The sequence below is a fragment of the Python bivittatus genome, unplaced genomic scaffold, assembly GCF_059951505.1.
Source record: "Python bivittatus isolate LINGU-HERP-01145 unplaced genomic scaffold, Pbiv_v1 ctg000020_np1212, whole genome shotgun sequence".
NCBI classification, from domain to species: Eukaryota; Metazoa; Chordata; class Lepidosauria; order Squamata; family Pythonidae; genus Python; species Python bivittatus.
In genome coordinates this window covers 15,216,021-15,241,586 of record NW_028277030.1, presented here as the reverse complement: position 1 = coordinate 15,241,586, position 25,566 = coordinate 15,216,021, and positions in this window count along the sequence as shown.

Genomic DNA, 25,566 nt, shown 5'->3' with positions numbered 1-25,566 from the left:
AAGCCAGCCAGGTGGTTCTAGGAGGTCCAACTAAGCAAGGCATGAAAGCAAGCGCAGGCGTTCCCCTGCTGGGGTACCTTCCTGCTCCTGCCGAGAAAAGTGCCCTATAGCTGATCAGCCAGTGACAGCCCTTCCCGATCCTCATTTTGCAAAATCCTAAGGCAAAATGCCAATGTAATTGCTTTGTTTAGAATTATTGTCAAGCCTTTTTCTTTCGGAGTAACATTTTGAAGCTAACCTGCCAAAGAACTTTTGGCTAAAAACGTAACTTCCAAAGCAGAGCTACCTCAGTGTATTGAGAACTGTTAAGTAAGAACAAAACAAAAAGATTCATGATTTCACATGAGAAGAATAGGCTGAAGGTCTGGGCTTTTATCCACATTTGGAGTAATCTGCCCTGGGCCGCCATCTGTCCAAGTTATAGTTTGATGCGTTACAGTGCTGTGCTTGTTCACGGAGAGCCATAGTGCCTGGCATGTAATAATAGGGAGCTTCTGGTAGCCATTTTTCCAGCTAGCTCACAACTGATACACTTCAACCACCATAGTCAGGATTAATTACAGCCAGACAGTTGGTTGTCATAGATCAGTGTTGTCCAAACTTGGCCACTTTAAGTTGAGTGGACCAACTCCCAGAATTCCCCAGCCAGCCATGAAGTCCACTCAACTTAAAGTGGCCAAGTTTGGACAACACTGTCATAGATGAAAGGCACAGACCACATTCAGAATCCATGTAGCCTTTCTTTATAACATGTTTAATATTAACTTTATAACATGGATTAGATTCATATCCTAGCTTTCCTCTAGGAGTTCAAGGAGCTATACGTGGCACTCTCTCCTCCAGCTATATCCCCAAAACAATCCTGTAAAGGAGGCTAGGCTGAAAAATAATAATTGCCTAAAATTATGCACTGAGGTTTCATGGCTGAGGAGGGATTTGAACCTGGAGCAGTCTAAGCCTCGAGCTCCCGAAGTGGTGCTCAGAGATGCCAAGGTGCCTATGACAGGAGAGTTAAAGCCGTCAAAATAGTGGCCATGACTATGTAAAAGAAATTGCACCTCTTTTGGGATGTCAAGGCACGGGCAGGGCTTCAGCTGCAGTCGAACATGCCATCTTGACCTTTTTGACCCCCCTCCGGTGGACAGCCCTGCTTAGATACATGCCAAGTTTTCTTCCATACCTCTTTTTTTTTTTTTTTAAGTTTTAATTAAAAAAAAAAAAAACAGGATAGGAGAGGAACCCGTCTTAAGAATTACCCACCACTTTGTTTGCCATCTGCCAAATGAGCATTTTGTGGCTGGCCCCGCCAACCATAGCAATCATTTTGTGAGAGTACCCATAACATGCTTTCAAAGTTTCTGTGGGGCCTCAGTTCTTTGGATGATGGTGATTCATGTTTTTAAACATCAAAGGATGGGGTGCACTGCTTTATCTCTTCTTGCCCTTTTAGGGAAGATGGGGGCAGGCTGGCCTCAGAGACATTTCCTCCCTCCATATTCAGCTTTCCAGAAACTAATCCCTCCAGAACAAAATATCCTGCATTAAATATGATAATGAGTCAACCCATCTCAAGGGAAAGGGCCTTCAGGATAAGCTGACTAAGCAGAAGACTGGATTTCTCTTGTGCTGCTCCAGGTTGTTTCTGCACTGACAGCAATGAGTTGCTGGAGTTTCTTCCCTGGTTAAGGCCTCTCTGGGCTGGTGAGTAGCTATTCCTTTAGCCAAGCATGAGATGGCCCCAATTCTCCTTTTCCATCAGCCTAACTTCCCCTCCTCTCTGGAAAGGATCTTATCTAGGAATGAAGGAGGTGAGGAGTGTAGTGCCACTTCCCAGCCTAGCTGTATGTCCTTTAAGCTCAGACAAGGGCAAAGAGGTGCTATCCTTTGATCCTCAAGCTCATGATACACCCTTGCAAATTACTGACATAGAGCATTGCTGTTCCCTGATATTATTCTAACATGCTCTTTCCTTTGTTATATTGTCTTGGGAGCACTGCATAACATATACAGTTGATGGCACTCTCCATCAACAGTCATACTGTCCCTTCCTAGAGCAAATGATCTTGGTTGGTCACATGACCCTCTCCCATTCATTCACAGCACACACAGGAGAATGTTGCAATAGGTGGCCCCACCCCCTATAACACTAGCCAATCAGGATTCCCTGAAGAAGTTCTGTGCATATCATTGAAGCTATGTGGCTAGCCTTTACTTGGTGTTTTGGGGAAATGGTGGAAGAGTCCTATGATTCTCCATGGTCCTTCAAAACAGCAGAAGTCAGGCTGCTTGACAGTCTGTCAGTCCACTCTGACAGTGGATTGGGATATAGAAGAAATATGAGTGACTCAGCTACAGCCAATGCCGCTATCTAGGAAGAAGCCCAAGCCCATCTGCCATGACTATAAAACAAGTCTGCCTCAAGCTGATGTCATCCAGATATTTAGGGATGGCATTTCCCAGAGTTCTCAGCTAATCTTGCGAAATCGCTGGGAATTCTCAGAGTTGCACTGGAGCACCAGGGTGGAGAAGGTTGCTGGAAGTCATCCTGTGTCTTAGATGATCTCATATTAAGAAATAAGGAAGCAGAACACTGTTTTCTTCCCCCTAAGATAAAAGATAAATTCATATATTTATTCCCATCTCTGTGACTTCAGGTGATGAGTTGCTTGCATGAAATATTCACCACAAACCAGATATGACAAAGAAGGCACATCCTTCCGCTAACAGCTTTCCAGAGAAATAGCTCACGTATTCCATTTCAAATCAGCAAGAGACCAATTACTGACTGATGAGACACTCATGTGTCATATGTGTGCAGTTATGATTCAGCATGACAAACATTGTGACATCAGAACAATGACAGAGGGAAGGAAGTCCACGTCTGGTAAGGTTTCAGTGGGAAATGTCTGGGTCACTAGGCCATCCTCATGGTCAAGAATCAAGTACTCTGTGTCAAGCTGTTTCCTGAATTCCTAGCTAATCTTGCAAAGCAAGTGTGACATTTATGAAATCATAACTGCAGCGTGTAACAAAATGAAATGAGAGAAACTCCATTGGTGCTTTCCCTTAGGAGCTAATTCCGAATATTTGTCCTTTCTCATTATACCATATGTTGCAAATGCAGTTCAGGTTATATACTTATTTAAAAGATTTCAAAACGGCTTTTCATTGCAAAGAATCCCAAAACATTAGGCAAGAATTTAAACAATCTGGCAAAGGTTCTTTGCATTAGAAGACATCACTGGAGATGGGTGGCCACAGGGTTATGTGGGCGAGGGGGCTACAGTGGCCACCAATTTACAAACACGAAGTGGCTACCAACTACCAATTTATAAACAGAGTGGCTATCATTTTGTCTCCCCCTGGCTAGTAACTCTTCCTTCTGAGCAGCTAGGTTAGGGATGGGTACCTACGATTTGGTCCAGGAGACATAACTGCTCCATCAGCATGGAGGCAGGTAGAACCCCTTCCATTTGCTCACCCTCACAATACACAATGATCTACTTCCATCCTCATACTCTACTCACAATTTTTTACTGAGCAAGATTCAGTGTTCCATTTGGGAGCTCTACCTCCAGCTTCGCAACCTGTCTCCCCCCTCCCCCCCCCCCCAGTCCATCCCCTTTAGGAAGCCTTCAGTGACAATATTTTTCCTCTCCTGTCTGCCCTTTGCTGCAATGTGATTCATATCTTTTTTTTTTTTTAATTTCTTTCCTAAATCCAGGGAAGGCAGGTCCCATTTTTCCCCACTGGACTGTTTCATGTATTTATTTATTATAACTCATTATAACTTATTTCTAGACTATTTTTTCTAGAAACATAATGAATACATTATATACTGTTTTCCATGCATTTTTTCATCAACGGTTCCCAATATTGTGTCTATAAAACTAAACAGATACAGACTGGTGAGCATAGACGTTAAGATAGTGATGCTATGATCATTAGTATACATCAGTTTAATTAACCTAAACAGATAAAACGACAGTGGCAATTGGTACAATTAAGAGCAGCTCCAACAAAAATAATCATCTAAAAAATGTAATAAAATAAAAAATCAGACCCTAATTTGCTCTCCAAATGCACACCTAAAGTATCTTTATTTCCTTGAGATAAACTGCAAAGAAATGCACCCTCCAAAATACTTTGAAAATGAAGACGAGTAATTGCTATAATTTGGGACAGCTCTTCATCGCAGATTTTCATACAGGGAGAACAGACGCCACGAGGTCCTCAGACCCAAATCTTTCAGGGGCTCTAAAACCACTGCCCTGAACGAAGCATGGAACGAACGATCAAAGAAATGGATACAAATATAGTTTAAGGGATCTTAGTGGCTGAAACCTGTCAGGAGATTTACATTTCTGGATTTAAGACACGAGCAGGGTGGTCTATTATTTTTTAATTTGGTGAGCCTTTTCTTCCCCATACTCTGATCAAATGCAAATATCAAAGACCCATAATTGTCCCCAGGAAAAATGGAGAAATATTCCATCAGTTGGCACAAATAAGGCTCACTCCTGTGCTTTGGAGTAGGAATGGACACAGGGCTGGGATTGCTTGCCCTTCTTAGTGTATGGAATCCATTGACTGAAATCTGTGTTCTTCATTTTGCCCAGACTTCAACTCAGCCACACCCTCTGCATAGGGCCGCTTGGGGTTTCAGCTGTTCATTCCAATGCATTCTTAGAACAGAGTCAAGGAAGAACGGTGGGTCAACTGCATAATGGCACTGGCTCCATTGATAAACTTCAATAGCTGAAGCGAAGGCAACCAAACTATTAAACTTTGGAGAAGACCATACTGAGCTAGAAGGACTTATGGCCTGATTCTTTCATGTACAGAAGCGTGGCTGGAAACAATAATACAGAGAGGAAGAATAATGGAGTGCTGCAGATGAAGCCTAAATGTGATGTTGAACCACCAAAGGTGGTTGAAATACATAAATCTCTGATGTTCTGAAATGCCTATTTATATTACAGGTAGTCCTCATTTAGCAACTGTGTGCAGTTACAACAGTGATGAAAAAGTTTATAACCAATCCTCACATTTATGACCTTCACAGGTCTGTAAAGCAAAGGAAAGCTGAAGTAAGATCTTAAACCCTCTATTAAGCTTAGTTCCACAGAGATAATGGCCCAATCTTGTTGAATTATGATAGCATCCACTTTGGTATCAACCACTGCCAGACAGCAAAGCAGTAGAGAAAGAAACACACATGGCAATGACATAATGCCACCTTTGTTATTTGAGCACAGTCTCCTTTTCCCATAGGTGGCACATGATTAATGTAGAACAGGGTTCCTCAACCTCAGGAACTTTAAGATGGGTGGACTTCAACTCCCAGAATTCCCCAGCCAGCATTGGCTGGCTGGGGAATTCTGGGAGTTGAAGTCCACCCAACTTAAAGTTCCTGAGGTTGAGGAACCCTGATGTAGAACATTCACATATTTGCAAATAGAAAACAACATGTTTGCATCCTCAAATGTCTTATTATCCAAAACATTCAAAGGGGAAAAGGTTGCTAGAAAAAAAGTGCAGAAATTGTGAGTATGTTTAAGCCTTATAAACCCATCGTTCATTTTTAAAGTTTTCTGGGTTTATGATACAGTTGTACATTTTAATAGATAAGGTTTAAAAGGCTCCTCTTTTCCATTACTTCGTAATATGAATATAAAAACTACATTTGGGTTTAACACCCATTTTAAAATAAACACTTCCATGTTAACAATGCCTGATTAGCATGATATAAGCTGTACAGTTAAAAGCATTCTAAGTTGCTAGAGCCCTGTGATTTGAAAAACTCTTCCATAATCATAAGAAACAGAATTACTTTTTAAAACTATCAAGTACTATTACTATGCAACACTATCAAAACTTGTCCTATTATCCAACACATAAACTTTGCTCTCTACAAACTTCAACCACAACATTATCTACCTTGATCAAGCTGAATTTACTGTTAGGTGATACACAACATAATCCGTTATTTGAAAAATTCTGATGAACTGAACAGGAACAAGATTAAGACCACATTTCCTACTGGTCTGTCCATTTATTATTTAATCCTTTTTAAAAAGCTGATGATACTCTAGAATTTTACATTTTCACTCCTCCCTTTTTTTCCTTACTTACATTCTCAACATTACTTCTTCTACATCAAAATACAGGTAGTCCTCATTTAGCAACCACATTTGGGATTGGCAACTCAGTTGTTAAGCAAAGCAGTTACTAAGTGAAACTGCTTAAGATCTTACTTCAGCTTTCCTTTGCTATGACCTGTGAAGGTCATAAATGTGAGGATTGGTTATAAACTTTTTCATCACTGTTGTAACTGCACACAGTTGCTAAATGAGGACTACCTGTAATATAAATAGGCATTTCAGAACATCAGAGATTTATGTATTTCAACCACCTTTGGTGGTTCAACATCACATTTAGGCTTCATCTGCAGCACTCCATTATTCTTCCTCTCTGTATTATTGTTTCCAACCACGCTTCTGTACATGAAAGAATCAGGCCATAAGTCCTTCTAGCTCAGTATGGTCTTCTCCAAAGTTTCCCTGCTAGAGGCATCTGCGGTACGTGTGTTCAAAAAAGTCAAAGTGGCAGTCACAACTACATGTAAACAAGGGGCAGAACTTTGATCATGTTGTAGACTTTTTTGATTCCTCCCCCCAACATTCCTCTTAAGACACCTGGAGATTGGATCTGGAACTTTGCTCATCCAAAATATGGACACCAACTAATGGCTTTTCAACTAACTTTTTTAGGAAGCTCACACCCCAACTATTTCAAAAGTTGAATAATTCTCTCCCCACTTTTGCAGTCAGGTTTGGATTTGAACTTTTTGCCAACAAAAACCAGGTGTTTTTTTTTAAAGAGTCACCTTTCCCTGGAATTTTTAAAACAACTGAGCCTATTTAGTAAGGTTTTGACAATGAATACCTTCCCCATATACACCAATGAAAGTAGCTTGTGGGGTGGGGAGGTGCCCTGTTGAAAACAAAATAGTAGAGAAACATTCTAAACCAGAGAATATTTGAAAAACATGATGCTTCATTACAAATTGGCCAGCTTTGTATTATCAATCAGATAATGAATGTTACATCCATTACTCTCATATGTTCCAAACACATTATTGCAAGGTCTCACTCTGAAATATCGGGCTGTTATCAAATAGTCTTTCTTTGTACTGAACATTGTTTTCTTCCTTACTTTATACTAATTCAAGAGAAAAATTACAATTTTAGGCACACAGACTTATGAGTTACTTCCAGTGAGTCTTGGGGTAACGAGGTAATTTTGTGATCCCCATTTCTCTTTCACTCTCTCTCAAGCACACACATACATACACACAAACACAAACATCCCTTTCAGAAAGGGATGAAGCAGAACACATGTATTAAGAAAAGGGAGAAAGAAATATTGGCACACATTTTTAAGGCTTCAGCAATGGCTGAGAAAGGACTCTGTTGAAGTCAATTCTCAAATGATGGTCAGAGAGGTGAATGTGGGACCACATCCACAAGCCCCACCTTCCCAACCCTTCAAATTTTCTAAAAACAATGCTAAAAGAGAAACAAAACAAAAATGAAGGAAGGCAGGGTGATTGTTTTTTATTCTTGATAGTCCATGATTTTGTGCTTGATAATAACTGTCTCTTACTATGTTCCCTGGGGGTTTCCTGGGCTCAGGAGATAGCTGAGAATATAAGGTAGCTTTGCAAAACAAACAACAACAAAACAACAACCAGAAAGATCTGTTCTTCAGAGTAGAAGGTAGGTTGGTTTCACTTGAGAGAGGATATTTGCAAAGTGGTAGTTGTATGGATAGGAGAAAAAACATTCAAGAAAACCTGAAAATGAGCTATCCTAAGAAGAAAGTAATGTAATACTTTCAACAATAGAAGTTTAAGATGGTGACACTGAAGAGTATCTACATCAGCTTGAAAGCCCTACTTGGATTGGACCCAGACATCCTATCCTTTCCTTCATCGTGTCAAACAGAGGACTGTGGTGGGATTATGACCCCTGAGAACAAACAGTGCTGGAAGCTATGACTCTTAGCTATAGCAATGGGTGCCTTGGGAATTTTGTGCCTTCCCGCTCCAAGATGATGTCAGGGCCCATATATGGCTAGAGAGATGGTGGTGCTGTGCATTCTCCCTGACTGACAGCATATAAATGACATCAGCATAGAACTGGTGGATTTGGCTTGGAGGTACAACCTTTGAAAAACCTTTTTTTAAGAGAAAAATAACAAATGAGGTAGAAACCAAGGTGTTCTCCTGCAGATGTATGTTCCATAAACCATTCAAGAGGCTTTTAGTTTCAACTTTGCTGAGTTTCCTAATTCAGTATAATGTTTGGCATTGTGGTAATGTTTGATTACTGAATTTAGTACCCTAAAATAAACCTTTGATGTTAATTATTTTAAAAATTGTAAGGACTGAATCACAGGTATGCATGGTAGGTCTTTATTACCAGCATCATTAATTTGGGTTAGAAGTTAACATTTTCACTTAAGGCAATGTTGCACTCCCTGCTAAGGCTCAAGCACCTGCATGCTGTCTCTTTTATTTAGTTAAATCAACTCCTAATTTCATGAGCTAGTGCTCCCAAAGTTTTCTTTGCGGGCTCTTGATCTTTTTCATGTTTTAGATGTCTGTTCAGTGACAAATTTATGCAGTGCTTTTGTAGATAGATCAACAACCGAACACAAAGAGCTTTAAATATAAAGAAAACCTTGCACTGCAATATATGCTCCTCAAAGATAACGCAACCAAATGACTATGTAAAAGAATTAGATGTATACATTTTGAACTGGCCTATGCAGCCATAGCTCAGTCAACAATTGGAGAAGCCATATTCCCTTAGGTTAAAATATAAACATTTTAACTGCTTTAGCATCCAGCTCAGTCTTCAATGATTTGAAACCACAGACACCTCCTTCCTTTCCACTTTCAATCATCTTGCTGGTATTTCAGAGGTATTTCTACTCTACTAATAATGAGTAGAAAAAAATGTTGCATTTTTTCCTTACAGTTTTTATTCAGTTTGATGAGAGAGACGTTGATGAGAGGGAAGTTGTGAACCACAAGAAAATTTCAATGAAATTTCCATAGGTGAAATATGGTGTTCTTGTGCTTGTATGGTTACCAAGTGGTCAAGGGATGTCTGTCTGAAAGTCTGCCTGACTTTCATTGTGCAACCATATCTCCAGATAGTTGCATCCACCCTGGTTTCCTATGTTCAGATTAAACCATGGGTCTTTTCAGATTGTAAGTGTAGGCATCTAGGAAGGCTTCAAAATGCTAAATAATTGTGTACAAACACAAGCAATGCCAGCAGAAGTCCCATGGTTTATTGATGGTTACCAACAATAAAATAAGCTAAAATACACCAAAAGACATTTAAAAGAAATTCTCATATACCCTGAAAATAAGGGAGAAAAATAGGAGCTTGTTTTGCAAGGGCAAAATCTTTGGAGAAATAGCAAGGCAGACTTGAGCATAGTAACTTGATGGTACATGATCGATCAATCAAGCAACTGTTGAGATACAGGGTGGCTTCCTACCTATCCAATGGAACAGCACAGGAATGGTGGGTTGTTCATTACGATTCTAATGGGCCTCAAAATGCTGCTGCCAACTCTCCATTTCCTTATTTTAAATACTGGGAGGTAAAAGAACTCAACTCTCATACGTAAGTAATAAACGGAACGGTGAGGTAAGATGATGTATTTCTTGACCTTCCAGATGCATATCTCCCAGCTGGCCAAACCGCACACAATCACAGAAGCACAAAAAAGCAAGCATGGCAGTGATTAGCTAAACCAGCCCAGTGTATCCCTTTAAATCACTACCATACACTTTGGGAATCCTGCTTGGAATTTGGCATAAGAAACCACACAAAGCCAACTGACTACATTAAATCATTACACAACCATTTTACAGGCTTTAGTCTTTCATAACAGGTGAGACAGTGGGCTAGATCCTTATCAGAAAATGGGCACAGCTCCATCGATTGCAGCAGAATCATGTTCACATACCGCAACCAGGTGCTTAGCCAAATTTCATCTGCAAGAGAAGCAGAAATTGAAGTGTTACTGCTATCTCCCTTTGAGGCTTAAGGAAATAACTTGAACTGCATATTGCGGTAGAGCTTCACAGAGCTCCTCTTCACAAGTAGTTCAGCAAAGCACTTGGAGACCAAAGTGCTGAATCAGCACTTATGTAAGCAAGTCACACACATCCTCACTCAATCCAGTTTTTCTGGCATCTTACCTACTTTCCAGAGAGTTGCTGGTTCATAAAGAGTTTGAATCAAATCTATAGCCCATTATTTAAAAAATTCAGCCCCTTGTTTCTCACTGAGATTACACCCGCTGACTTGCTTGCAGGCTAATGGTTTCAGGGGATAATACAACTTCTTTCATATCATATTAGTGGGGAAGCCACAGCTGTTTTCCTCCAAGATAAAAGAGACTTGGAAATTTAGGATGATAAGGCATTGTCCAGAAAGAAACACTGTTTCACTTTCACTACGGTATGCCAATATTGGTTGGCTCATTCTTGATGTAATGCCAGAAAATAGGGTTGTCCTACTTCAGGTCCTAGCATTCGTCTCCTGGAAAGGAAATCGTTACCCTAGTTTCCAAGGTCCTTTCCCTTCAACAAGCGTTGGATGGACTGTTAGGCGTGTGTGTGCGAAGAGGAAGGTATTTTCCTTACCAACCTAATTGTCAACAACTTCGTTCTGGACTTATTTGCAGTATTAAATGTAGGTGACATAGGTGTTCATTCCTAACCCTGATGATGGCAAGCATGCGTAAAATGTGCATTACAATGTAATGCAAGCTCCACCATTTTATTCCTGCATCATGACATCCCATGCAAATGCATAAGGGGCGGAGTTTATATTATGATGTCACATGTTTTGTCACTCTCTTCCCTCCCCCCCCACCTATGTGTACCGAAACATTTGGAAACGAATTCCCATGACTGAAATAAGTGTGAATCCTAAAAGCAGTGGTTTGTTTTTTAAAAAAGGAAATGAAAAATAGAACCTTATAAAGTCAACTACTTTCCAATAGCAGAAGCTGGGGGCGATATGTCTGATTTTATCCTTTCATGATGTCTGCCTGGTTCAATGTCATTCTGTCCACAGAGGCAGTTAGAGGACTGTTCCCCTACATCTTCCATGAAAATAACCTCTGGAAGGAAGACTTTGCACTTTTCCCTGTTCAATCTTTGGAAGCATCTCCTATTCGTGGAGAACTAGCAGCCTCATTTATTTTTCTGCTTTCAGGTTTCATGCAAGAAGAAATGTCTGCTGAAGCCTTAGAGAATTGCTGCCAATGAGATTAGGCAACATAACATTTCATGTGCTATTCTTTTAAAATACAAAGACAGAGAGAGAGCGAATAAGAGGGGAAGAGGAAGAGGAAGGAGAGGAAGCCTGCTGAATTCATCTGCTGGTTCATGTAGTTTCCTTGGCATCTGTACTGAAGCAATTTGTCACTGCTTTCTTCTGCATTATTTTTCCCCACTTCCCAATGTAGTAATTCCTGGTGATCTCACCTCCAAATACTGATCAATATGGCTATGCAGCATTTTGGAAACAATGTGGAAAGATGCTTTCAATCATGCAGAAGCACAACCATAGTAGCTACCTGTAACCCTTTAAAGCAGCTGGTTTTTTTCAAGAATTACAAGGTTTGGTTTGCATAGCTTTAAACACGTGCTACTTTAATGAGTTGCAGACAGCTTCTACATTTGTGCCCTTATGTGGTCTGAAGTATCTTTTCCAAATAATTTCCAAAATGACGCGAATAAGATCCAAGCCATCTTACTTTTTGAAATTAGCAATGTGGGCTCAGGTATAAAACAAAACAAAAATATAGCCTTAACATCTCACTGCATAATCTATACATATGGCACAGCCTTTGCAATACATGAATTTGGAATGGTGACAGTGGAATAACCCAGCAGTGTTCAGTGAATGAAAAATAGGACAAGTTGTCACAAGGTAAAGTGTTACGGTTTATGATGCACCTTAAATTGAGCCAGAAAATAATTGGCAGCTAACACAGTTAACGTAAGAAATCAGTAACTCAGGTTTTCCTAGAAGATGGGCCAATTAGCAAGCATATCTTGAGCACAATGCAGTAGTCATGCTAATCTAGTGGTTATGAAAGCCTCTTTTAAATGCTCTATGAAGATACAGGATCACAACACCTTACAGATATACATAGCTGTCTGATTCGTGACTAGAAAGTGTACTGGAACTTCAGTTTGTAGTAAGTTTCTCTATGGCAGAAAAAAAGTTTGAAATCATTTGCTCATGTTTGGAAAAGCGACTCTCTTTTAAATGCATAATTAAAGACAATAACATGCAGTCAAAATACTTCAAGAACAGTAGCATTAATACACACATCCCAAATAGAATTTCAGTGAATGAAGCAACAGTTCCAACAGTAAAGACCATCGTGCTCAGTTTGAGAATCCACGAAAATGAATTGATTAAACAGGTAACAGAAACACAGCTGTGAATTTAAAGGAAGATTTGTTGAGCTCCTGCACTGAAATGTTTTCTCCTGAATTGTGTGGACCCCCCCACCACCTTTCTTTTTTGCTTTAAGTCTAGAAGGAGATGGTTTCTTTTGTTAGTTAAATCATCTTTCTAATTGTTTTACAAGATTGCTCATTGCAGTGGGGTCCCAAGCTGGGCCTTTTAATCTGAGAAAGTCTGCCGTGCTGGGTAATGCAGAATTACTCAGAAGCCTCATTGCGGCTGAAGCCAAATTTCCTCATACTTTCAAAATAGTCTGCTTTAAATTTGCCACTTCTCTTCTGAAGGTTAAAAGCATCTTTATGAGGCCTCTCTTCCCATTTCCCTCCCCCAATCCTCCCTCCTTTACTATTTGTAGTCCCAAGATGGTCCTGGTAGAAAAGAAGATAGGAAGATAGTATTTGTAGATATCTGAGTGACAACAGATCCGAAAATGCAAAGTGAAAAGGCGGAGGGGTGTGTGTGTGTGTGTTAAATGTTTCTGTTCCTTATCAGCCAGGTAACTGATTCACCACACCAATTCCTTTTCTTTGTCACCCATCCAAATCCAAACACTGCTTTGTAAACTTTTCCCTGTCCAATCTTTGGAAGCATCTCCTGTTAGGGGTGAAACTAGCAGCCTCATTTATTTTTCAGCTTTCAGGGTTCACGCAAGAAGAATGCCATGCAATCCTCTTCCGAACTGGTATTAAAAATGACTTACAGCTAACAGAATATGAATGTCTTGTATTTGAAGAGCACCTTTGATGTGAAACTTTCCAACTGCTTTACACATGAATGAATGCCTCGTCCCCACCCAAGGGAGACAGTCATGTCTCATCCCCATATTAGAGATGGAGACACTGAGAATAAGATATGAGTAATCCTCAGGCTCCCAGCACCTGGAGCACAAGCTAGCAAACTCTCCTCTCTTTTCAAGCAGCAGCTTAGCACCTTGGCTCCGGGGTTTTCCTTACATTTCCCTGGCATTATCCAGACTTAGGCTTTCTACCTGCTCTAGAAAATCTGTAAGAGAGATGGCTACATTTTCTCTGGAATATACAGTAGAACATACCTGTAGATTTATCAGTTTGTGTTTGGTGGTCAAAATGCCCCAAGATAATGTCATGCTCTGGTAAAAACCCCAGAGTTGTACAGGAGAGATCAGCTGTTTATCTCTGCTGTTCCAGCCATTCTGAGAGATCTCTGAACTGGAATCTTGGAGGGGTCTTTTCTTTCTTTCTTTCTTTCTTTCTTTCTTTCTTTCTTTCTTTCTTTCTTTCTTTCTTTCTTTCTTTCTTTCTTTCTTTCTCTCTTTCTCTCTTTCTTTCTGTCTCTCTTTCTCTCTTTCTCTCTTTCTCTCTTTCTCTCTTTCTCTCTTTCTCTCTCTCTTTCTCTCTTTCTTTCTCTCTTTCTCTCTCTCTTTCTCTCTCTCTCTCTCTCTCCCCTCCCTCCCTCCCTCCCTCCCTACTACAGAGGGGAGGGGTCCCATATCCAAAAGGTTCTCAAAATTTGGTATGGGGATCTCAACTCTTCTCTGACATTTCCAAATCAAAATTGCCCTTTGAAGCTGCTCTTTGCCCCACAAAGGGAAAAGAGAGAAGAAGAAGAAGTTTCAGGTTCCAGAAGAACAATCCTAAATGAGGGTGAGAGAATAAGAACCACTTTAGTCAAAGCTCCACTGAGTTTGCACTAACAAGGAGACGCTCTGAGAAGCTATTCTTCACAGAGCATTTGGCAAGGGCAGGGGGAATGGTAGTCTAGGTCCCATGCTTCTTCTCACTAGGCTTCCTATTCATGCTCTTTTGCCATCTACTTGTGTTAGAAAGTAGTCACAGAGACATTTGAAATGGGACCTCTCCCTCTGAGAGTGAGTCTCTGTCTGCCCTTGATGTCACAGATATTCATAACCCCTCAGTATAGCAAGATACTTTAAAACCACATGGTGTTTCTAAAAGGTACAATCCCTGACTGCTCTGCACTCCTTGTAACAATGGCAGTTTGACTTTAACACACACACACGATGAAGCAATCCTGAAACACATAGCAGGTGTATGCTTTTACAAGCCTTTTGACATGTGCAGTTGAGATTTGCAAGTGATGGCAAATCAAGCTGGCTTAGTTTCAGGTTTGTTAAACAAAAAGTCAGCAGATCCATATAGGAATTAACAATACCCAACTTACCAAAAATTAATCCTCACATGTCCAAGTAGCCTGAAGGAGAAGGCAGACAGAAATAAGCTCTTTTGGATTACAGAGCAAAGAGAAAGACTTCTTTCTCTTCGAAATGAGATTGAAGAAAAAGTTTCTGAAGTTGAAAGGAAAGTCAAGAGTCCAGGATTCTGGATTTCTTGATAGTTTGGAAGGATTTAAAGGAAAAATTATCTATTTCCCCTTTCCTTTCCTTAATTACGCAAGTGACAGAACTTCCTTTTTTCCTGATGTGACTGAGGGCTATCCACACACCTACGTTGATGTGCTTTCCTACCAACTTTAAGATGGAGGTAATATGTGGCACTTTAAAAACTGCTGCTCCCTTTCTCCCCCCGCCTTCCTGTTATTATAACTTGGGAATCAGATCAGCAGTGTTGCTATCTGCACAGAAATGAATGTAGGCTATTTTCTGCCTGGGCAACGATTGGCTCTTTTGGGCTGGGAAAGAACAGTGCCAGAGGACATTGCCTGTTGCTTTTTCCCAGCCCAGTAGAACCAATCTTCCAGCTGGAAAAAAGTAGCAAGAATAACTTCTCCCAGTACAAGCACTTTGTGGTGAGCATCTTCCCACCCTTTCCTTCTCCACTTGACCTCAGTACTATTATTGATGGCTTGAGGACATTCTTAGCCAGTTATGGTCCTTCCCTGCCTTTCATCCCACTAGACTGTGGATGCTGTCTGAATATTTGATAGAGGATGTTCTATTACTTGCACTCTATTTTTTGGGCCATTTATTGTGTCAGATTACAGGTGGGGGTTAGAAATGCTGTCAGATAATTTAATGAAGGTACTAATGCTTATTTTAAAGGTATACGTGCTATTACAAGAAAGGTACTTCTACCACCATGACCTGGAATAATTTTTGAGTACTTGGTTATGCCAGTAGAAGGCAAATCTCAAGGAAGAAGGTGCAACTAAGGTCAAGGTGATAAACCTCCCAGCTGGAATTCAGCTCTTTTTCTTTGCTAGGCTCTGTCACATAGCCTCCATCTCCCTGCTGGACTTTCATTCCTTTCTCTCTTCCTCCTTCCACAGGAGTCCTATGGAGCTGTTCAGTCTGTGTGCTTATGGGAAATAGTAACCTTCTTGTAGATGTGTGTCAATCTTCTGCAAGACTGATTCCCATGAGTGAACCAAACAAAAAACAGAAAAAAACCCCAGATGCAGGCAATGCTAATGAGATGCCTCGTCTCTCTGGCAGCCACAGCAGAACTGCTCACAGAGGTACAGAGTCCTCCAGCCTCATGGAAGGCAGTGGCTGAATCCCCCAATGCCATTGAGTGGTGTCATGGGAGGGCATTTTGTGAAACTAAGATGGTGGTTAGATTATCACCAGGGTACTGCTACTGCTCTTGACATTTCCTCCTCCTTTGGATCAGCCTACTAAGGTCTGTTAGTGGAAGAAATATTCAGAGAGAGGGTATTTTGCCCATACTTTCTGAAAGTGGACAACTGGAACTCTCTACTACTGTATGCTATTGTGTGGATATGGGGAGAAGCACATAGGGAAAAAATAAGTTTAGTGGGTGGAGCAAGTTTGTGGTAGAGGGAGGAAAAGGAAGGAAAAACACAGTGGGATAGGAACATGAATGGAAAATAAAGGAAATATTGGAACACCTCTTTTCTTTCCTGTCAGTGAAAGTCTGCTGGACTACCCTATTGCATCATATCAGACACCATCACAAAGCCTTGCCATATACAACATTGCTTATGAAAGTGAGGAGACTTTTTGGATCACTTGGGACTGGGATGTGGTATAACGCAGATGAATGCTGAATTAGTTTTGGGGGTCCAGGCATTTCTTGGTGGGGAAAGGAGTGTTTATAAATGTTGAGTTGGATCCATGTGTTCACAGAAGAGCAGTTTTTCATTATATTTTGTACTGTATAACTACAGTAAAAATGAACTCCAAATACATTCTGAAACAAAGGCTTGTATTCATGGAGTTCCACCATGCTGAGGTGGAACTCAGCAGAGGATTTTGAACCGGGGACAGGGTATGTTAGAGATACCCATCTCACCTCAAGTGAATTAGGACCTGCCCCTGTTTGTGTGAGACTGGCTTTTCACTGAATTGGAGCACAGCCCAGCTTCCTATTTTCATAACCTGTAAAGGGGGCTTCCTAAAAGAGATGTTTTGTTGCTGTTGAGTACTATCTGGGAGACCTATTATACTCTCTCAATTCTCTTTCTTCTACACTGAACTAGCATTGTGATTTAATACAAAGGAATCTCCCAAACAAATGGACAAATCTGAACAATCTCCTGCTTATCTAGGAATGCAGAGAAAAAAAAAAAATCAACATCTCTTTCCTTCAGCAATCAAGAAAAGAGAGCCAACAATTTATAGTTGGCCCCATTAGGTGATCAAACAATCTTAGGCTGCCTCAAGGCCAGGTGGGTACATAGGTTGCAAATGCTGATTCCAAGTGAGGCTCAGGAAGAGGTGTGATGACCTGAGGTGCTTTTCTAGGGGCCATTTGGCACAAGGCCACCATCAGCTTAGCCCTACTACCCCAGCAAGGGTGAATCTTCACACATACAGTGGGCTGGGTGGAGATAGATAGATAGAGATACACACACATACAACTCATAACTTTACAAGCAATCCTCCCTTTTACTATATATGCCCTGTAGTCCCTGTTACTGTAGCTCTAATACCTCAAGAAGTAAAATGATTGCCTTCTGCCTTTGCATCTCACCAGTGAAGCATACACTGAAAATATCTGCAATCCCACATTATAGTAAACCAAATCATAGTTTTGTTTATTGTTTTGTATAAATTTGACCCTTGAGCTTTGGTCTTATGGTTTATGGCTTCATAGGTTGTGTGGTCCCAATTAAGGGCAATGGGTGAACCCACACACATTAAGTGTGACAAAAAATCTCTTGGATGGTGGCTTTAGGTACATGAGTAGTTCTAGTTTGTGTATTATAATTTGGCATTGCTCTACCACCTGGCTAAAGGCTCAGCTTTGTCTTGAAAAAGATGAAAATAGGAGGCTTGAGGAAAGGAACAAATCCTTAATTTGTTACTGATCAAGCTGGCAGGAAGCTGTCCTGCTGCAATAGAAACTCCTGAGAAATGCAAAAGGCCTTCCTCACTCCCAAGCTACAGCCTCAGTTGCACTAAGTTACCAGCATAGTCATAAGTGTAGTTTTACATGGACAACCTTCAGAAAGTAAGCTAATGTTCAGATTTATTGTTTGTACACTCAATTGCACAGATGCAACCCACCTGGCTTGTTTCTGGTTCAATGTATTGTGCCAATTCAGAAAAGGTGTTCACTTTACCTCTTGATTACTATTTATTTACATGGTACCCCCAACACTGTTGGTGCTTTACAAAGGATCAGGTTGCCAACATCTTTTAAATGGCATGAATTAATTTGTGCATTTGCAGATGCCCATGCCATCATTCAAAAGTCTGGGGTGGCACCTGGTGCCTAAAGAGTTTACTGAGCTCTAATACAGAGAAACTTGGTTATTATAATAGTGATCTCTCTCACACACACAGAATGAGAAAGTTCCAAACAGAAGAGTAATCACTGGGACAGGTACTAGAAAAAGGGGAAGAGTTCCCAAGGGCAATGTCAGGATTAGGTTGAATAATTAATTCACCTTGACCAAAAAACATACTTGGAAATAATGCACATAAGCAATATTGCAAAATAACAATACTTACTACTGCTGCCATCTGCTGTGAGTGAAGCAAATCAAGCTTTGTGTAATATCTGAGAAATCCAGAGTAGCATGTCATTATTTGTAGCACTGGTTGCATCTTTTTTCTTTTAGCACCCTAGGAAAATCATCAATACCTAGTTCTAGATCTTATATCCAAAAAAAAAACAACAAACAGTTTTGACATAGGTCAACATAACAAACTGTCCAGAAAAATTAAATCATCTCCATTCCTTCCAAACTGCTTTTGAGGAATGGAGTAAGAAGAAGAACATAATAATGCCAAGCTGTCCTTTCTAGAGTGTCTATAAAGCATATAAGGACAGCCTGTGGTCTTCCAGCTGGATTTAGTCCTTAAAGTCACATTTACTTTTCTGGGTTGCCTAGGTTAACAGCAGCAACTGAAATAAGACCCTCAAGGCTCATCAGCTCTGGGAGAAAAAGCAAGTGTAGACAACTCTCAGCCCTTTGATAAAATGTACATGCAGAGAGATAATGTTAGATGTTGGACATAATTGAAGTAAAAATCATAATATGAACATCTCTTACCATCTCCCTGTTTGGCTACTTATTCCTAATTCTAAAACATTTTTAAAAGAAGAGGAAAGAAAGAAAGAATGCTCAGACATGCCCACATTGAACCAGATGATCACCTGTTTGTTTCTGGTTCCATTCCCTGCCACTCTGGCTATATTCACATGATTCACAGAACCATCAACAATGTTTTAGCATAACACATTGTATGAACCTAACCTTTGTGGTTAGCTGCAGTTTGAAAGCAGAAAAATGAGTTTGGTAATCCATTGTTAAAACTAACTTCAGGATGGTTATTTTTAAGGCATTTAACCTGTGAGTCACCGATACTTGACCCTAATGTCCAGCTTTAACAACACCACTGAGGATAGTTAGGAACTATACCATTCCACATCAAACCTTGGGGCCCCTGAGAAGGAAGTAGACAAGCAAGAGATATTGCTCAAGGGTCATCTGGACTGAGGATAAAACACTAACAGAAGAGACAGCAAGAAGTGGCCATGAATATGCTCACCAACAGATAGTACCAGGAGACCAAGAGGGACAAGGTCATATTGTTCCACAGGGACTCCTTTGCTCCTTCCTTGCTTTGAGTTAAGAAAAGGAGACATCTGAATCTATTTACTGGATACGAGGCTACAACAGTTTTTATAGAGTGTGAGTTCAATGCAGTTTTATTGGCTTTATTGATGAACTTACAGCACATTTTAAGTTCTTTGTCAAGAGGCAAATTATCCTTTCCCTGTTTCTTGGAAAATGTTAAAAACCTAAAGCTTTAAAACTGAAAACTTTTTGTCAGTAAAACATGACAAATTTTCTCTCTTCAGTCCTGCAGATCTTGAATCTCTAGAGTGGTTTATATAGCTCTGTTTCCATTCTTTTTTTCCAGCACTTTAGCTGCTTGCCATCTTTATTTATGTACCTGCATAATCTGTATTTATTATATTTATAACCCCCAATTGCACATGGACTGTTGGCAGTTTATACCTACGGAGCTCAGCAAAGCTTACTCCATAATGTTTCAGATCATACTAGGGAAAGTACAAGACATGTCACTGCCTGAGGCTATTAATAACTGGTGTCCCTTTCCCCATCAAAGTCTGCCAAATTATTTTGGTACCTGAAGTAAAAAAAAAAAAAAAGAATGCCCCTCCTCTTGTTAGGCATAGGCACACAAATAACATCTTTCTTTCGTTGTCTTCCATGACATCCAAATCAGTCAGTTAGGGAAGCAAAGTTGATGTGATTATGAGCAAAGACCAAATTCAGAGGAAGGGTTAAGTTTGACTTCTAATGGTTTTGATCATTTTTGGATAGTAGGAATTTGTTTTCCCATCAAATTTCATCATTAGTTCTTTAACTATAGAAATTTCCTTTGCAAAATTCTTCACATCATTACCTAGAAGCAGAAAATGTTTGGCACTGGTATAGTAGATACGCAACTGTAATGGCTATAAATTAAAGATAAATGCCATGATTTCTAGAGCCAGCCATTTCAAAGATTAATTTCCATACATTACAAGGTTCACAGTTCTTCCCAGCTGAGTCAGATTCGATTTCTCTGAAAAGTAACACAGATAAGTTTAGGATTGTAATATTTCTCATTCGTATATAAAAAGGAAACATAATTACAAGGCAGGTGCATTTTTGGGGAAAACTCAGTTCATTCACTAATGATCCAAGAAAGAATGTTTCCAAAATTTACCATCTTTCATTTTTTTTTTTAAAAATAACTTCTGGCTATGATAAAGCAGGAAGCAATACTGTAAAGTGGTATGCTTTAAAGTACACAAAACCATCCTGGCAAATAGAAGGGGTAGAAATGGAAGCAGTAACAGACTTCATTTATTTGGGCTCCAAGATCACCGCAGATGGAGACTGCAGCCATGAAATTAAAAGACGCTTGCTCCTTGGGAGGAAAGCCAGGGCAAGCCTAGATAGCATATTAAAAAGCAGAGACGTCACCTTGCCAACAAAGATCCGCATAGTCAAAGCTATGGTTTTTCCAGTAGTAATGTATGGCTGTGAGAGCTGGACCATAAAGAAGGCGGAGTGCCGAAGAATTGATGCCTTTGAACTGTGGTGCTGGAGAAGACTCTTGAGAGTCCCCTGGACTGCTAGGAGGTCAAACCAGTCAATCTTAAAGGAAATCAACCCTGATTGCTCATTGGAAGGATTGATAATGAAGCTCAAGGTCAGATACTTTGGTCACCTAATGAGAAGAGAGGACTCTTTGGAAAAGACCCTGATGCTGGGAAAGATTGAAGGCAAAAGGAGAAGAGGATGGCAGAGGATAGCATCACTGAAGCAATGAGCATGAAACTGAGCAAACTCAGGGAGGCAGTGAAGGACCGGAAGGCCTGGCGCAATATGGTTCATGGGGTCACGAAGAGTCGGACATGACTTAACGACTGAACAACAACAACAACAACACAAAACCAACAGATCTTTCATCTTAGAAAGGGTTAAGGGACACAGGCTGGACTACTAAGACGATTCCAGTCTCTGTGTTTACATTTTGGGGACAGAAGGGAAAACCTCAGACATTCGGGGATAATCACTGAATGTTTGATTTTTCTTCCCTGGGTCAAAGATTGCCAGAAGCATGATAGTTTTGTGATGTGAAACTGCACAGCTGGGTTGTTTGACTGTAACTATCTCAGTTTGCTTCTGCTAGTGGAGTTGTGCTTTTGGCAAAGGTAGAGGAGATTTAATTGGAAACCATTTGGAGCTCCACAGGAAGTTCTCAGCTGCAATCATCTTTCTTGCCTTGTGGCAATTATATTTTGGTCAGCCAGGCTGTCGCATTCAGAGAAGAAAAGGGGCCTTGGCTCACGGCAGTTCAGTGGAAAAGCAAAGTGTTGACTTGCCCTACTTAAAGGGAAAGGGTTATTTACGATTCTTCTGCCACGATGAAAAAAAAGGAAGGATGACAAACGTTGGTGATCATGACGATGATAATGATGGTTGTTTTGCACTGTAACTCTCTTTATTCCTGGTCAGAATGGCCAGTCTAGTCTAGAGTCAGGGATATTCTACTGCAAAGTGTTTGCTTCCTGGTCTTAACCAAATTTCTGGTACTGCCCAAGCCTGCATAGTTAATGGCAAAGGATTCATGGTAGTGTAGGGGAGCTGGAATGTACCTGTCTACCCCTATTCTCCTGATTGTCTCTACAATGCTATGCTTGGATTACAATTCTCAACACATTGTTAAGTATTGTTCTTAGGGATGAATGGTTTTTCCCATCCCTTCCCATCCCATTCAAATTCAATTAAATCAATCAATCCCTTCCCCTCTTTATTCTGTTTATGTATTTAGTTGTTGGATTGTTGCAGCACCAAGCTAGCAAATGCCTTTGGAGCAGAGTGCCAATATAAAACCCAGAATGACAAATAAAAACTGAGACAAAAGCCCACTAAAAATTTAAAAGTGAGAATAGAAACCCATTAAAAACATTAATTTTACTTATGTGCACTGCAGTTGACCATCGTTCTCAGTCCACATCTTCTTTTTCATTAAAGAACCCAATGCCTAGCTGTACATAGCCACATTGATTGCGCTATTTTATTTTTTAAAAAAAACATTATTTGGGGACTGACATTTAATCCACAAATGTGCATTAATTTAACCACAGCACAAATTGGTGTCTTCAAGAAATTATATAGGCTGACTGAAGAAATGCAGTGTTGTACTAGTAAAAGCAGGATATGAATGGAAATCTGCCATAACCTAGGTCTGCTGAGAAGCCTGCACTTGTAGAAACAAAAGGAGAAGGAGAAGAAGGGCAGATCGTCAGGTTGTTCTGGAGTGCAGTTCAGATATTTCAAACTCCACAAATTTTGGTCCAAGATTAGCTACAGAATATCTCTTAAGCATACCCACATTGGCCCATGTTCTTATGCAGCCTTGACTTGGGTGCATCTTTCAAAAACAACTTTCCTTCTGATTGGGGATTTCAAGAAAAAAAATAGATTAACTTCCTTTCAGTTTACTACATCTGAAATAACCAGGAATAAACTCCTCCAATGACATTGTAGTAAACTGTGTGGGTGCCAAAAGTACTTAAAAACAACAGCAAAGCTGCTAATGTGTCTGGGATAACAGGACAATAATTTAGTCTTTTTTAAAAAAAACAATGTGTAACCAGTCCTTTGGTGTCACAAAGGGAGCTGAATCACAAGTAGCACTTTTTAAGATTTCTATCCCCTTCCTCCCCCCCCAGCTTTTTTTAGAGACAAGTAATGGCAAATGTTAAATTTATCCTTGCTCAGTCAGGGGTCAGGGTGGGGGGCTCCCACCATTCTACTTTCAAGTGAGGTTATATAGAACATGGCCTTACAATGAATGTTTCATCAAATGGAAGTTCCATCAAGATTAAGGGCACTTACTTCCAGGTACATAGGACTTAGTTGATTAGATTTTTGTATTGTTCTATCTGAAAGATACAAGTGGCCTGTAAAACAGTCACACCCAATATAACAACTTGGAATACCAGTATCTTTTATATTCCAGTACCTATCAATCTGCCCACATGGCCAATGGACAAAGAAGGAGTTATGGTGCACCATCATTGGCTTGTCATGAATGTTTGGAAGTGCCTAGGTGCGGCCTAAATGAGTAACCAAGAAAGTTTCATTCTGCTTTCTATAGGAATGGGAACAAAGTAGTTTGAAGATTTTTCTTAACTTGATCAAGGCTTATGAAGTACAAGTCAGATAATGTCAGGTATATGGACTAGGCACAAGTTTATTTAGATATGTTTGTTATCTTAAGTGATTGGATATTGTTTGCTGTCTTGATTTTGATTGGGTTCATGTGCTGCACAACTCATGGCTTCCTACCATTATGTTTGAATGAATAAGCCACAGTGGCTGAATTCATAAGCCACAAACAAAAGCAAACCACAGTTTAGCCTAGCATAACACGAACTCACACTTCAAGCAGATTAAACATAAAAAAACAAAACAAAAATTATACAACCTTTCTCATAATACTTTATAATGTGAAGCCCACAGCAATGAATAAGCTATGTGAGCTGAATCTTCTTGCTATTAAACTAGCTTCTCTGGCATTCGGTCTGAAAGTTATTGTTTTTTGTTTTAATGTTTGTAATCTAATAGCTCTTTTCAGTGTGAAGGTATTGAGAGAAAAAAATCTTGCACCTACTTTCAGAGCATAATTTGTACCTTTCACATTCAAATATAGCACAGTCACCATATTCATTTTCAAAGAGGGTAGAAAAATGCAAAATAAACACCATTCTCTGTTCAAAGAAGACTGAAGTACCACACCCATTTTCAGATAACTTTCCATTATAAACTGCAATTCAACCCACACAAGTTTTCAGTTAGGCCAGTACAGCTGTAAAAAAACATATTTCAATTTATTTATTTTTTATCAGATCAATATTGGTATCCATGTACAGTATATCATTTCATATTTCAAGTTTGAAGAATGGTTTGACCACTGGACCTATGTTGAAAATGGGGAAGGACATGGTCTAAGTACTAAAGTAACATCTGCTTGAATGCAGTTTTTCAACAGTTATCTTAATTTATGACATGTCATTATCTGGATATCTCTTGCTCCCATTACTAGTGTTTAATTTTAGTGATAAGAAGGGAAATCATGAACAATCCAATTGAAACAGCCTTTTCAATAGTGCTTACCCATGTGGCTATATTCTGAGCCTAGGATTACCAGCCTACAGGAGATACTGCAATGAACACTATGAATTGACCCAAGAAGGATAGCTGTTGGTGTGATGGTATCTCTGGCAGCATGAAAGGCTATGTCACCTGCTAAACTATATAAAACCTGGCATGGTATCTATTCCATGGCCAGAGGGAAAGAGGGAGGGAGAGACAGAACTGAAAATGACGACAACCCTGAGAATGTCAGTCTAACCAGTTAGAGGCCTGTTAGATAATGTCAAAGAGGGCATATAAAGGAGTCAGACAGGGGAATCCCTGCACTAGCATTGACTACATCCATTATTCTTACTGGCCAATAGGGTGAGAAGGTATAACAAGGTAATGCATGCAGAAAGAAACAATCAACGCCCTTAAACATTGGGTAAACCTGATAATGAATTGGATGAGGAAGAATTGAGACAAAGAGAAGTGCTCTTTGCAAAGAGGAATCTCAGGAATAGAAATTCACCCTATTTTGGAGGGGTTTGCTCTCCTCCCATGACAACAGCAGGCCCACAGTCTGGGAGCACTCCCTGACCTCAGGTGTCTCTGAATTCACAGAGTGGCTGTGGTGAGGAGCACCTTTGCACAGTTATGCCTAATGCACCCCCTGTGATCCTTTCTGAGCTAGTTGGATTTGACGACAGTTATTCACCCTTTGGATACATCCCATCTAGATTACTGCATCACATCCTAAGTGGGATTATTTTGAAAGGGCCCAGAAGCTGCAAGTAGTATAAAATGGACCATCTGAGCTGCTAACACAGTCAAAATACAAACGTCACCTGCTCCACTACCAAAAGAACTGCACTGATTGTCAGTTGCTTGTGTGTGTGTGTGTGTGTGTGTGATATATGTCTGATGATCAGAGGGACGTCCTTTCCTATTA